Here is an 8,425-nt window from a genome sequence, read left to right as displayed (position 1 = left end):
TTTTTAAATCTCATTCTGTTAGTGATGATCCAGTTGAAAGCATTTTCCCTTGATAGTTTCTTCTCCAGTAAGAAACAAACATTTGAATAGTATAAATGTTTATCTATACAGTGAAGTTATTTAATTTTTCTTAGTAAAATCATAGATATTGAAAGTGGTCTTGAAAATCTTCAGTTTGTGGTCTCTATTCTATTTATTTATATTTTTTAAATTGAGGGATGTTGACATATATCATTTTATTATTTTCATGTGTGCAACATAATGATTTGACATTTGTATACATTGTGCAATGGCCCCCATAATTCTAGTTAATATCTGTCACCTTACATAGTTATGTTTTTTTCTTCTGATAAGAACCTTTAAGATTTACTCTCTTAGCATGTTTCAAATATGCAGTACAGTATTATTAACTATATTCACTATGCTGTACAATCCCATGACTTTCTTTTTTGTAACTAGAAGCTTGACCTCCTTCACCCATTTCTTCCCTGCCTCTCCACCTCTGGCAACCACCAAGATATTCTCTGTATCTAGGAGCTTGTGTGTTTTTCAGATTCGACATATAAGTGAAATCATCTGGTATTTGTCTTTCTCTGACATTTCCCTTAGCATAATGCCCTCAAGTTCCTTTCATGTTGTCACACATAGCAACAATTTTTATGGGGGTCCTTATTTTTCAGTGGGTGAATAATACTCCATCATATATATTTAAATATATATTTGAATAAATATATGTTTATTATATATTTATATTTATGTTTATATATTTATTTATAATATATTTATTATCTATTAAAGTACACATTTGAATATATGTTTAAATATATATATAAATCTTCTTTATCCAATCATGCACTAATAGACACTGAAGTTTCCATATTTTAGCTATTTGTAAATAAGGCTTCAATTATCATGGCAGGGGGCACATAAATCTTTTGGAGTTAGTATTTTTATTTTTGGGGGGTAAATACCCAGCAGTGCAATTGCTGGGCCATATCGTAGTTGTACTTTTACTTTTTTCAGGCACCTCCATACTGTTTTCCATGGTGGCTGTGCCAATTTCTATTCCCACCCAGTGCACAAGTTTTGGGCTTTTCTCTATATCCTCGCCAACATGTGTTATATCTTGTCTTTTTTATACTAGCCATTCTGAGGGCTGCCTAATTAGTATCTCGTTGTAGTTTTGATTTCCATTTCCCTGATGATTAATGACGTTGAGCATCTTTTCATGTGTCTGTTGGTCATCTGTATATTTTTTATATAAAAATGTCTATTCAGGTCCCATACCAACTTTCTTTTCCTTTTTTAATAGTTTATTGTCAAGCTGGTTTCCATACAACACCCAGTACTCATCCCCACAAGTGCCCTCCTCCATGCCCATCACCCCCCTTCCCCTCCCCCCATACCCATCCCATACCCAATTTTTAATCAGACCGATTTTTTTGGTGTCAAGTTGTATAAATTCTTTATACATTTTAGATATTAACACCCATTAATGGAAATACCATTGGCAAATATCTTCTCCCATTCTGTAGGTTGCCTTTTCACATGTTGATGGCTTTCTGCACTGTGCAGACACTTCTTGGCTTGGTGTAGTCCCAACTGTTTATTTTTGCTTTTGTTGCTCTTGCCTGAAGAGATGGTTCCAAAAATTTATTGCTCAGATTGATGTCCAACGGTTTATTGCCTATGTTTTCTTTTAGGAGTTTTATGGTTTAGAGTCTTACATTTAGTTCCTTAATCCATTTTGAGTTTATTTTTGTATATGGAGTGAGACTGTGCTCTAGCTCTATTCTTTTGCATGTAGCTGCCCAGTTTTCCCAGCACCATTAATTGAAGAGATTATCTATTCTCCATTGTATATTCTTGCCTCCTTTCTTGTAGATTAACTGACCATATAAACATGCATTTATTTCTGGGCTCTCTGTTCTGTTCCATTGATTTATGTGTTTATTTTTATGCCTAACCTACACCATTTTGATTACTATAGCTTTGAAATCAGAGGGCATGATGTCTCCAGCTTTGTTTTCTTTCTCAAAATTGCTTTTGCTATTCAAGGTCTTTTATAGTTCCATACAAATTTTAGGATTGTTTGTTCTATTTCTACGAAAAATGTCATTGGAATTTTGATAGAGAGTGCACTGAATCTCCAGATTGCTTTGGGCAGTATAGATATTTCAACAGTGTTAATTTTTCCAATTTATGAGCACAGAATATCTTTCTTTTTTGTGTCTTCAATGTCTTTTATTAATGTCTTGTAGTCTTGTAGTTTTCTTTTGTCTTTTTTTTTATGTCTTATAGTTTTCTGTGTATATGTCTTTCACCTCCTTGATTAAGTTCATTCCTAGGTATTTTATTCTTTTTGATGCAATTGTAAGTGGGATTGTTTTCTTAATTTCTCTTTCTGATAGTTCATTTTAGTGTATAGAAATGTAACAGGGTGCCTGTTGGTTAAGCATCCAACTCTTGATTTCAGCTCAGGTCATGATCTCATGGTTTGTGGGATCAAACCCCATCTCAGACTCTGTGCTGACAGAGCAGAGCCTGCCTGGGATTCTCTCTCTCCTCCTCTCTCTGTCTCTCCCCTGCTCATGCTCTCTCTCAAAATAGATAAATAAACTTTAAAAAAATTTTTTAAAAAGATGGGGTGCCTCAGTGGCTCAGTTGGTTAAGCATCCGACTTCGGCTCAGGTCATGATCTCACAGTTTGTGGGTCGAACCCCATGTCGGGCTCTGTGCTGACAGCTCACTCAGAGCCTGGGGCCTGTCTTTCGATTCTGTGTCTCCCTCTCTCTCTGACCCTCCCCTGTACACACTGTCTCTCTCTCTCTCAAAAATAAAAATAAAACATTTAAAAAATTTAAAAAAAGAAATGTAACACATTTTTGTACATTGATTTTGTATCCTGCAATTTTATTAAATTGTCTTATTAGTTCTAATAGTTTTTTGATGGAGTCTTTAGGGTTTTCTATATAGTATTATGTCGTCTACAAATAGTGACAGTTTTACTTCTTTACCAATTTGGATGCCTTTTATTTCTTTATCTTGCCTCATTGCTCTAGCCTGGACTCCCGATATTGTGTTGAATAAAAATGGGGAGAGTGCACACCCTTGTCTTGTTCCTGATCTTAGGGGGGAAATTTTCAGCTCCTCACCAGCCAGTATAATTTTAGCTATGAGCTTGTCATATATGGCCTTCATTATATCGAATTACATCCTCTCTCTACACACTTAGTTGAGAGCTTTTATCATAAATAGATGTTGAATTGTCTCAAAAGGTTTTTCTGCATCTCTTGAGATGATCGTATGATTTTTGTTGTTTATTTGGTTAATATGGTGCATCATATTGATGGATGGATATCATATGATAATGGATATTTGTGGATGTTGATCCCTCCTTGAATCCCCAGAATAAATCCCACTCGATAATGGTATGTGATCCTTTTAATATATTGTTGAATTTGGTTTGCTAAATATTTTGTTGAGGACTTTTGCATCTTTGTTCATCAGAGAAATTGGCCTGCAAGTTTATCTTCTTGTGTGTCCTGGTCTGGATTTGGTATCAGGGTAAGGCTGACCTCATAAAATGAATTTGGACGCATTTTCTTCTTCAGTTTTTGGTAAGTGTTTGAGAAGGATTGGCATCAATTCCTCTTTGAATGTTTGATAGAATTCACCAGTGAAACTTTCTGGTCCTGAATCTGTCAATAGGTTTCTGATTTTTTATTTAATCTCCTTACTATTAATCATTCTGTTCAGATTTTCTCTATAGTTATAATACAGTCTCACTAGCTTGTAAGTTTCCAGTAATTTCTTTCTTCTAGATTGTCAGATTTGTTGGTTTACAATTTATAGTAGTCTCTTATGATCCTTTGTATTTTTTGTGATGTTAGCTGTAACTTCTCTTCATTTCTAATTTCATTTATTCAAATCCTCACTTTTTCCTTGGTGAGTCTAGATAAAGTTTTGTCAGTTTTGTTTATCTTTTCAAAGAACAGCTTTTGGGTTTCATTAATCTGTTGTTTTATTAGTCTCAACTTCATGCATTTCTCACTGATCTTTGTTATGTCCTTTCTTTTACTGACTTTGGCTTCTTTTGTTTTGGTTTGGTTTGGTTTTTCTTTTTCTAGCTCCTTGAGGAACAATACGGTAAGGTGTTTTTGGTTTTTTTTTTTTTTTTCCTTGTTTCTTGACTTAGGCATTTATTTCTGTGAGTATCCCTCTTCAAACTGATTTTCTACATCCCATAAATTTTGATATGTTGTATTTCCATTTTAAGGTATGTCTTAAGGTATTTTTGATTTCTCTTGTGATTCTTTGACACATTGGTTGCCCAGTAGCATGTGGTTGTTTAATCTCTACATTTTTGTGGCTTTTCAAGGTTTCTTCTTGTAATTGATTTCTAGCTTCAAACCACTCTAGTTGGAAAAAATACTTGATATAGTTTCAATCTTCTTAATCTATTAAGATTTTCTTTGTAACCTAACACATGATATATCCTGGAGAATGTTCCATGTGCACTTGAGAAGAATGTGTATTCCACTGCTTTTGGATGGAATGTTCTGGATATATCTGTTAAGTCCATCTGGTCTAATATGTTGTTTAAGGCCAATGTTTCCTTATTGATTTTCTGTCTGAATAACCTATCCATTGATGTAAGTGGAGTAGATTGAAGTCCCATACTATTACTCTATTGCTGTATATTTGTCTCTTTAGATCTATTAATATTTGCTTTATATATTTAGGTGCTTTATGTTGAGTGAGTATTTACAAAAGTCATATCCTCTTGTTAGATTGACCCCTTCATCATTATGATCTGCCCTTCTTTGTCTCTTATTACAGTCTTTGTTTTAAAGCCTATTTTGTCTGATATAAATACTGCTGCCTCAGTTTTATTCTGATTTCCTTCCTTTTTTTATCCCTTCCGTTTCAGTCTATGTGTGTCCTTACATATGAAATAAGTCTCATAGGCAACATGTACATGGGTGTTATTTTTTTGTTCATTCCACTGGGTTTTTGTATTCATTCAGCCATTCTGTCTTTTGACTTCAGAATTTAGTTCCTTTGCATTTAAATTAATTAAATGCCATTTTGTTTCTTTCTTTCTGTCTCTTTTCTAGTTCTTCTCTTTGGTTTTTTCTTCTTTTGCTCTCTTCCATTGTGTTTTGGTGATTTTATTTAGTGGTAGCTTAGATTCCTTTTTCTTTATATTTTGTGTATCTACTGTAGGGTTTGCTTTGTGGATACCATGAGGCCTACATATAAAAACTTATATCTATAACAGTGTACTTTAAGTTGTTAACAACTTAAAGTTTGATCACATTCTGAAGCTGTACATTTTTGCTCCCCCCACCCCACCACATTTTAGGTTTTTGATGTCACATTTACATATTATTCTTGTGTATTCCTTAACTAATTATTGTAGTTATAGTTACTTTTGCTTCTTTGATCTTTTAACTTCCATACTAGCTGTATAAATGATTAATCCACTCTCTTTACTATATATTTATCTTTCTAGTGAGAGTCTTTCATGTGTTTTCTTGTTACTAATCTGTATTTGTTCAGCTTAAAGAAACCCTTTTGACATTTCTTGTAAGGTCAGGTTAGTGATAGTGAGTCCCTCTAGTTTTTGCTTATCTAGAAAACTCTTTTACCTCTCCTTCAATTTGGATTGATATCTTTGCTGGGTATAGTATTTGGGGTTGGAAGTTTGTGTTTTTGTCAGGATTTTGAATATATCTTGTCACTATCTTCTGGCCCACAAAGTTTCTGCTGAAAAATATACTGATAGTCTTATGGATGTTCCTTGAATGTAATAAGTTGTTTTCCTCTTGCTACTTTTAAAATTCCTTGTTTTTAACTTGACATTTTAACTATAACATTTCTTCATGTGGGTCTCTTTGGGTTCATACCGTTTAAAAGTTCTGGGTTTCCTGGATCTGGTTGTTTTTTCCCCTAGGTTAGGGAATTTTACAGACATTATTTCTTTGAATACTTTTCTGCCCCTTTTTCTCTCTCTCTTCTGCTTCTAGGACCTTTGCAATGCAAATGTTAGTCAGCTTGGTGTTGTTTCACAATTCCCTTAAGCTCTCTTGACTTTTTTTCATTTTTTACTCTTTTTCTTTTCTCCCCTGCTTTGATTGGGTGAGTTCTACTGCTTTGTTTTCTAGTTCACTGATCCTTTCCTCTGATTCATCCAATCTGTTGTTCAACTTCTCTCGTTGCATTTTCCAGTTCAATTATTGTATTCTTTGGCTCTGTGACTTTTGTTTGTACCTTTTTTTTTTAGTACTTTCTTATATTTTCTGTCTCTTTGTTAGTTCTCATTGTGTTCATCAGTGAACATCTTTATGACCATTACTTTGAACTCTTTGTCAGATAAATTACTTTTCTCTGTTTCATTAAGCTTTTTTTTTTCCCCTAAGGCTTTATCTTATTGCTTTGTCTGGAACATATTTCTACTGTTTCTTCAGTTTGCTTGACTCTGTGTTGGTTTCTATGCATTAGATGAAACAACCACCTCTTCCAGTCTTGAAGTAGTGGCCTTGTGTAGGAAATGAACCTTGTTCAACTCTGCCTTAGCTCTTGGTTGTCTCTCAAGCTTCTGATTATCCCAGAAGCCTATTATATTTTTAATAGCTCCCACTTTTTGAGAGTGAACCAAGATCTGTCAGTGTTCCAAAGGCAAGGATCTCAGTCACCACCTAGCTTCAGGACAATTGGAAGCCAGACCCTAGGGGAGCAGCTTTTATAGTATGATAATATATATATTTCTGTAGGACTACAAGCACAAGCCCTACTGTCCACCAGAGCCAGGTAATCTGGAGGTGTCCCTTGGTGACAATCACAAAAATCAGGGGGCCAGAGAAGTGCATAAGTTTATTTCTGGGAGATGCCAGTGAGCAGGTGTAAGGTAGAGGGAGAACATAAAGATGGCAGCCCCTGATCTACATTCCTTGCAAGCACCTTTGTAGCTTCTAGATGTGTGCAGTCCCGATGCCTGCCACTTAGGCCAAAGGAGAGGACAATCAAAGAGGTCTCCACAGAAACCTGGGGGGTGTGCCTCAGTTTACTGTCAGTGCATTGCTCTGTGGGTGTAGCCTGCCTCTCTGATTGTTGCAGAGTCTCATGGGACTCAGGCATTCCCTGGGTGGTAGCTCACAAAAACTAGGGCACCAGACATAAATCTTGGTTCTTTTTAAATACCCCAGATTGTGACATTTTCAGGTAAATACATGTTTTCCTTAATTTAGAGGTTTTCTATTAGGTTCCAGATCAGTGACAGGGTTGGTGCTTCTTACAGTGTCACACTTACATGAAAATAACTCTTATCACTAACCTCTGTGAATAGCTCTGTGTGTTTAATGTAAACAGCACTGCAGGTAGACTGTGCTTTTAGAAGATTTGATTTTGAAAACATAGACTTACATGGTAACCCAATTTGGGGTTTAAAAAGGATTCTCCTCTTTAAAAAGACATTTTAGGGGCGCCTGGGTGGCTTAGTCGGTTAAGCATCCGACTTTCGCTTGGGTCATGATCTCGCAGTTCGTGGGTTCGAGCCCCGCGTCGGGCTCTGTGCTGACTGCCAGCTCAGAGCCTGTTTCAGAGTCTGTGACTCCCTCTGTCTCTGACCCTCCCCTGCTCACGCTGTCTCTCTCTCTCTCTCCTAGAAATAAATAAAACATTTAAAAAAATTAAAAAGACATTTTATATTTCTTTCCTAACACATTTATAGATTTTATTTACGAAAAAACATTATGGCATACCAGGTATGAAAAGCCAGATATTGTATCTTGGCTACATTATGGTAACTTTTAGCTAAAATACCTAAAGCACATTTACAAATGTCTTTTTTTAAAAAAAAATTACGTTTATTTATTTTTGAGAGAGAGTGTGAGCAGGGAAGGGGCAGAGAGAAAGAGGGAGACACACAATACAAGCAGGCTCCAGGCTCTGATCTGTCAGCACAGAGCTCAATGCAAAGCTCAAACTCATGAACTACGACTTAATGACCTGAGCCAAAGTTGGACGCATAACCAACTGAGCCACCCAGGTACCCCTACAAGTGTCTCTAATAAATTACCTTTACTTACCTACTAGGAGTGAAATATATGAAAATTCTTTGAGCATGTACTAATAATCACATTGTAGTGGGAGAGCTTGACGTTAGACAATCAGCCACTTTTTTAAGCTTGCATAGCAACTTGGTAGACATACTAAGATATGAGTTTGAAACATTATGGCTCTAACTTAAACTATTCTCTACTGGAATCTACTAGAAAACAGATCTTTGATTTCTTTTTTAATATAAGTATTTCTAGCCTAATTTGGTGTTAAAAAGCCAATGTGGATTTCCAAAATGTCTTTCAAATCAAGCCTCTATTTTCAGCAGTTACTCTCTTTAGCTAATTTTAAAATCATGGTT

The sequence above is a fragment of the Crocuta crocuta genome, unplaced genomic scaffold (genome assembly GCF_008692635.1).
Source record: "Crocuta crocuta isolate KB4526 unplaced genomic scaffold, BGI_CrCroc_1.0 scaffold154, whole genome shotgun sequence".
Lineage (NCBI taxonomy): Eukaryota > Metazoa > Chordata > Mammalia > Carnivora > Hyaenidae > Crocuta > Crocuta crocuta.
The sequence above is the reverse complement of the archived record's forward strand: the minus strand, read 5'-3'. Positions refer to the sequence as shown.